General features: G+C 27.7%; 1 long non-coding RNA gene across 1 annotated transcript; it reads right to left on the bottom strand.

Annotated features, from left to right (window-relative positions):
• Window positions 1-542: 542 nt before the first annotated feature.
• On the bottom strand, window positions 543-6,186 carry LOC132716784 (uncharacterized). The gene is made up of 2 exons (XR_009623869.1): window positions 5,796-6,186; window positions 543-1,571 (listed from the first exon to the last, which is right to left on the bottom strand). It is a non-coding gene; the product is annotated as an uncharacterized LOC132716784 (long non-coding RNA).
• Between the last annotated feature and the right edge of the window lie 1,144 nt (window positions 6,187-7,330).

A 7,330-nucleotide genomic window follows, 5' to 3' on the forward strand; every position in this document is an offset into this window, starting at 1 on the left:
TATTAACAAATAACTGACATGAGAAAATCACTAGTCTCTATTTAGATGCATCATTATTACCAATATGAGAAATTCACTCATTTGCAAAACCGATACCTTTAAACTAATTATAATTGGAATTTTGTCTTTCCTAACAGTATTATTATGGAACTTGTAAAAGCAATACGTATGTTTTTACCTATCATTTTATAATTCTTTTTAACATGATTTTTACATTCCTTATTGATCGATAGACATACATAAATAATATGAAGTTATAAAGTAGTGTTTAGAGATATAATATACAATGATAATTTCTTTATTGTCACTTTAAAGAACTTGTGAGTACACACTGTGAAGATGTGTAACGGTTTAACTCTTCTCACTTTAGGTAAACATTCTTCTTTAAAGAAAGTTTTATATAAACTTTACCAGTAATAGGGAAACAAGCTTCCCAAACATAGTTCGTGCATCCTCATATTCAAATTAACCATATTCCTTAAGAATCACCTAAGTTTCTTTATTCTATCTTTAATGAAATAAATTTCAAAAAAAAACATGAGCTTAGTATATAATTTATTTAAAGCATGATACTTTAGGGTTTAGCCTTAAATGTCATTATATGTCTTGAAATATTACTTCTTAACATTTAACAAAATACTGTAATCATCACTATAATATATGGAATTTTATTTCACAAACTATAAAGCAAAATCTATTTATCTGTCAATGAAAAATGAAAAGGTTCAAAGGTATCATCTGGCAAAACTATAATTTTCATATTTTGCATATTTAGAATTTTGGAAGCTATACTCGCACTTTATTCAACATTATAGTTCACATGTTTTTTATCATATATAATTATCACATATAAACTGGTTCTCTGCTGTCACAATCTTTTTGCTGGCACAAATACCATCACACTCTTGTCGCCTTAAAATTAGCATAAAAATCAAGTTTTTAATTCCTTCAGAGCTCTTTGGTTCTGCTTATCTACCACAATCCAAACAACTATGGCCGTAACTATAAGAACAGTGGTTACAATACTAAACAAACTTAATAACACAGATAACTTTGCTCTTTTTTCACCTTTTACAACATTACCATCTCTGTAAAATCTAGCAGCGGAAAGTGATAGGTACATTGCAACAACACCTAATGGAAAATTGAAACATAAACAAACAAGGCAAGCTAGTGGAAGATTTGTATCCGGAACGTAGGTTGTACGTTGTTGTTGATTTGGCTTTTTGTGCTCGGTTGCTTCAGTTGGTGGTGAAAGTGTTGCCTTTTTCGCCTCTTTGCAAGATTTTGATTTTGAAGATCTGCTGTCTTGGTTAGAACTTTCTCCATTCTTTTCGTCCATTTTTCTGCTTCACATTCAGTCTTTTTAAAGTTATGAAACAATTTCACTTACTTTTATAATTGTCTAAATTTGAATCAATTTGAATCGCCATACTTTTCATTTACTTTTTGGATTTTTATTGAAAATATCGTATTAAAATGCCTAAAAATGAAATGTACGATAATTGAAATTATATTGTCTTTAATACTACATCCTGTATAATTTCCAAAATATTTTCATCTTGTTGATCCTGAAAATACAATAATGAAAATATTTTACATGATGCACTTTTCTTGTAATAATCATGAAAACCATGGGACAACAAATAAAAACAGATTACTAACACATTACTAAGTCTAAAAGCGTTTAGAATAAACACTATGCGTGGAACACTCGTCAACATATTTATTTTATTAGTAAGTAAAAACCTTGTATATTCATCACCATCCTACGATCAATTATAAGTACAAAGACGGATGGTTTTAATTAGCCTTTTTACACAGCACACATCCTGTTAATACTATCATCCTGTTTTTGTAACGTCACCTTTTGAATTCTGCGTAACACTTATTTTTAAATTAGCATTTAGTTGCGTTTTAATAGCATGTGTATTATCAAAATCCGTTTATTTCTTACGTTTTACCATGACAAAGTTACCTGTTGGTTCACTTATGCATGAAAACAAAAGAAGAAATTGATGTTTGATTAAACAACTATAATATTTGTTTGGGAAATAAAATGTCTGTAATAATTTTAACCAGTCGTGATTTTAGACGTGAGGTTTTGACATTTTGAAATATTACATATAAACCCCTCGACATGAGATCGTAACCTTAGCTTATAAACTACATGTATAAGCTTATCAACTAATTTTATTGGGATAATTATGTAATTTAGTTTTTACTATTTTTTTTCTAAATACCGACAATTCATATTTAAAGTAATCTCTTTTGAAGTAAATGGATTGCACCTTATACCTGCATATTTAAACAATAAAAGTACAACTTTTATTAAACATGATTGCTGTCATATTATTTATGATTCAAGTAAATATACCTAGTGTGATATGTGTTTTATCTGAATCTATATTATACAATCACGTATCATAAATGTGTCGGTATCCCGCAGCGTGATTGTCATAGATGTTATCCGGACCTCGGCAAATGTGGGTTTTCTCTAGCTAATCCGTAGGTACAGACACACTTTTATCGTTACAGCTTTACGGTGCACTACCCGTCACAATATATTAGTCAACATGTTGCGCTTATTTTCGAAACTGTAACTGAAAAGTTTGTTTTTGCTGAAAAAAAAATTCTTAATTTCGGAGTTAGTCCATACGAGTGATTACAAAAAAAAGTTATTTTTGCCATTTGGCAGATATCATTATAGTATAAAAGTGGTTCGTCAATTTATCTTTTTGAAAAATCATGAATTGTATTAACATGTGGTTGTTTCAGAAGTTTTCCAAAGATATTAAAAATTTCAAACTGTGGAGCAAGGCAAGAATTTTCTTGACAAAAACATACGTCAGTCCAATTTAAAAGTCATAGTGACCTATTCTGAATCAATGTTTACAAATTGCATTAATTTGTTTTCACTGTTTATATAGTTAAAGTAACCTTTAATCAAATATGTAACAGGAAAAACATATCAACTAGGTGTTATAAAAAGTAACATAAAAATTGTATAACTGCCGAATAAATTCTCAGTTTATGTAGCGTTACGTAATTCAGATTATTTCATTCCTTGGCTTTCCGTGAATGACGTTTTATATTATCTCATTTATTCAACAGAAGCTTTCGTTGTGACATGCTTGGCACAGTCTTAAATATAACTATTACATAATTATCTTTATGGCAGAAAATGAGGCATTGGTATGACATTTATTGTAAAGATTAAACAGAGATAATAATATAAATTTCTTGCCAGATTCGTTCTTTACCATTTTAAATCGTTTTGGGACATTTAAAACACATTAATATATTTTACACATTTTATAGAATTAATGCAAAAACAGTCCTCATGAAATACAAAACGTACTCGAAATGTCAAAGCAAGTACTAGCTGATAAGAAAGAAGAATGTCAAAATGCTCAATAATAATTAAATCAATGCAAAGTGGAAGATAAAATATCTCTTTTCTTAACATTGTTTCTTTCAGGCCAGTGTGTAGCAAAGTTAATTCATCTAAGTATAATATGTTAATTTTAAGTTTATCTTACTTTTGTCAGTTTAATATAAAATACATAATTAAATTATAGTTTCTTAACAAACAATGATATGAGAGCATTTGATGTATTCTGATTTAAACAAAAAAACAAATTTATTACGATATGATCTGACGTCAACAATTGCTTTCCAAACAGTTTATTTCTTGTTTAATTCATTCTCAAACTAGTTTATTATATTTTATTTTTATTTATTTCTATTTTTTGATAAATAATGTGTTTTTTAAGAATATTTCTTATTATGAGTGAGTGAGTTGTTATAAAATTATTTTAAGCCAAATAATTTCGACGGAAGGCAATTTGTGATCCAACATAAAATAAGAATTCCATAGTGTCGGACCAAGTCCTAAATACATTTATCAAACACCAAAGACCATTGCGCAATTTAGTATATAAATCTGCTATTATACTTTGAAGTAATACATTGAAAGCAATAATCAAAATTATTTCTGCAAAAATTTATACCCTGGATATTCATCACTATTTCCTATCTTTTTATTTCAGATTCTAATAAAGAAGTTAATGTAGGATTATTTTCAAAATAATGAGAGATCGTCAATAATGTTTTGCAAGTGCTAAAATGTTTGCCTTTGAGAACAAACAAAGTACTTTACGATTACATGCTTGCAGAAAATAACTGATATGAAAAAATACAGAATGTAACGTTATTAACAGATCTACAACACATAATTGTAAACAGTTACACTAAGACAAAATCGAAAACATATATAATATAAAATATCTGGATTTTTTTTGTATCAGGTTGAAATTTCAACAATGTATAATAAATCTTTGCCATAGTTGTAAGCACTTTATGTAGTACAATGTGTTATTTATTGTTTTTAACTTAGAATTAATCTACATTGTTTCAAAACTATTAAATCCAATAACTTGCCATCATATTTCTTTATGGTATATTACTCAAACCAAATTCAACTTTCTGAATAATTATATAATATTTTTAGCAAAAATCATCAGTTTTAAATGACCGCATGTCAGACAACATCATCCATAAAACTCTGTCCCTAACGACCTTAATTATTAAATAAAGATTGAATCATACAACTTAGAAGGAATAATAAGAAACGATTTTCAAAAAGTTTGAAATTCATTTTTCTTATGCTAGGTGTTCGCGTATTGTTATTTTACCGAATGCTTACGTTTTCTAATTGTTACACATTACATCGTTTTCTTTTGCTCAACTTGACTGGTAATTTTATTTGTTGACATCCTTAGATAAAACAACTTATTTTGATCACAAATTTTAATCACAATATATGAAAACATTGAATATGTCAATGCACAGTAAGTTGTATTTATTGTTTTTGTTAAAGGAAAATTGTACTCACAATATCACGATTTCCTGCATGATTAATAAATAATGATTAAATATTCTATTTTTATCAAAATTTGAGCTTGAAACAATTGTAGAATGATATATGTATTTGAAGATGTTGTATGTCATTACAAAACTTTTTTGCCTACTGATATATAATCCTTTACTCAAATTGGTTATCATTACGTTTGGTATGAAAGCTACATGGGTACTTTAATAACATCCAAAATACTGAAAGAAACTGCTATTGTTTTTAAAAATAATTTTCGCTTAAAATTTCTTATTACAATCTTAGTTCTGTTTTTTCCCACTATTTTTCAGATTGAATTAAAATAAAATAAAAGAACTACAGTAGTGACTGCGCATTTTCTCATATATTTATTATGTTAGAATTGAAATAGTGACGAGAACTTAATGCATTTGACAATTGCTTATATAAAAATTAGTTACAATAATATTTTTTTTCCTTTATTATTTCGTTATCGATGAGCATGTACATACCAAAAAAAAAATGTCGTTTTTGTATTCTTAGATTTCATTTTAGTCAATTATCACATGATTGCCTTTAGTTCTGTGTTAACTATTGTCGACGATAACGCATTCATAATATAAAATAAACTTACAATAAAATATTCAAAAGAAAACAACAAAAATAAATTTATGTATTAGTATGGTGACTTTATAAATATTTCATGTTTTCAAAATAGGATATTAATTAATTAACTATTGTTTATTAATATTTTGTGGGTTTTTTTCCACATGCAATCATTCTTTTACCGTTTATTATTATTATAATGCAGCAGTCAGATTTTATATTCTGTTACTCAAAACAATACTATTTTTATATTATTTTATCAACAATGTTATATCTATCATCAATTTTGAGAAGACTATGTCTTCTAAATACTTACACAATATACTGGTACAGTCCATTCTAAGGCATTAAGTAAGGAAATATTAATCCAGAAATAAATTCCCCCGTTTCAAATTTAGTACCCACTATTAAATAATATGTCTTGATTTTCTTGCTTTAGCAATTAACCAAATCACATTAAATGGCTTAATGGTATTTCTTTACAATAATAATTAGTTAATAAAATCCATTAATTACAACACAATGCATAACTACTATACACTATTTATTTCAAATGTAAAGAACAATCTGCTCCCGACTATATACCTTTCAAAAGTGGTATTTTGCTTGTCTACAATTTATCATGCGAGAATGTATAATCCCGGTGTTCTCCATGCATTACTATCCTATTATTGGGTCTGCTTATATAAACTGTTAGAAATGAATGTCAGACAAAGTCAACTGCATTTACGGTCTGGCCAAGACATGTCGGAATGTAACTGTTCCAGTATTTTCATACTTTTGACTTTGTATCATTATCCCAGATTCGCACTGTTGTTTATATGTAATTAGGCTGTCTTGCACGTAAAATAGATTAGAACTCTTTCTATTAAATTTAAACTTATTTTGTGTGTCGTTTGTTATGTTCTTCTTTATCATTTTACCCTATTAGTAGCGGTTATGGTTTGAGTTTATGTTACATATATAAGCTTCAAAGATCCATCAAATTACATAAATGTTTTAAAAACGATGTAATGATATACATAAAATATATAAGGAAACATTAAAAGAATTGGTACAGTCATTTCAGACATGTTTTTCTACCATTGAAATAACGTAATTTAATACCTTCGTAAATGAACTGATATGAAGGATATACCACTGATCATCATTCATCCAAAAACAACACTCCGTAGAGTATAGGCATCTTTTATGTGTGTCTATAATTTTTGTATAGATAGTTCCCGATTTTCACAATATTTACTTTCAAACTGTTTTGGGGGTCAATATTCTTAATTATAATATGAATATAATTTAATTTGACACAATATGAAAGAATCAACATAAAAAAATGATTTACGTGAATGGTCGTTTTCTTTTTCTATATGCAGCAACATATTATTATAGTCTAAATATGTTAAAGATCTTTATCAATTTCATGATGATGATAGAACTATCGTAGATTTTTATCTTATCTCAAGCATATGATTTATTGGGGATAACCTGAAACTGGTGACCAGAGCAGGTAATAATAATTGCTATATGAAAAAATATATATTAAAAAGGTGCGTTTATTCGTCGTAAAGATAATAGGATGTTGTATGTATAGTAATAATCAGTAAAAGACAAACGAAACGTCAGGGGTAATTTGCAGTTATATCACCTCAACGACGTATGCAACATGCGTGCTGTAAATGTGTTTTACATCTGTTGCAATTACAATGCAATTAAAAGCTGGAAATTTTTTACTCCGTTTTGAAAATTAATTATTTCTATTGCGGTAACCGTTTTTAAATTCATTTTAGAGTAAAATAATGATAACAAAGCCAACTTTAGCTGTAACGGCAGAATACATTGTTCTAGTAATTTATG

Source organism: Ruditapes philippinarum, unplaced genomic scaffold (assembly GCF_026571515.1).
Source record: "Ruditapes philippinarum isolate M1 unplaced genomic scaffold, ASM2657151v2 ctg480_1_1_1_1, whole genome shotgun sequence".
In the NCBI taxonomy this organism is placed as follows: Eukaryota; Metazoa; Mollusca; class Bivalvia; order Venerida; family Veneridae; genus Ruditapes; species Ruditapes philippinarum.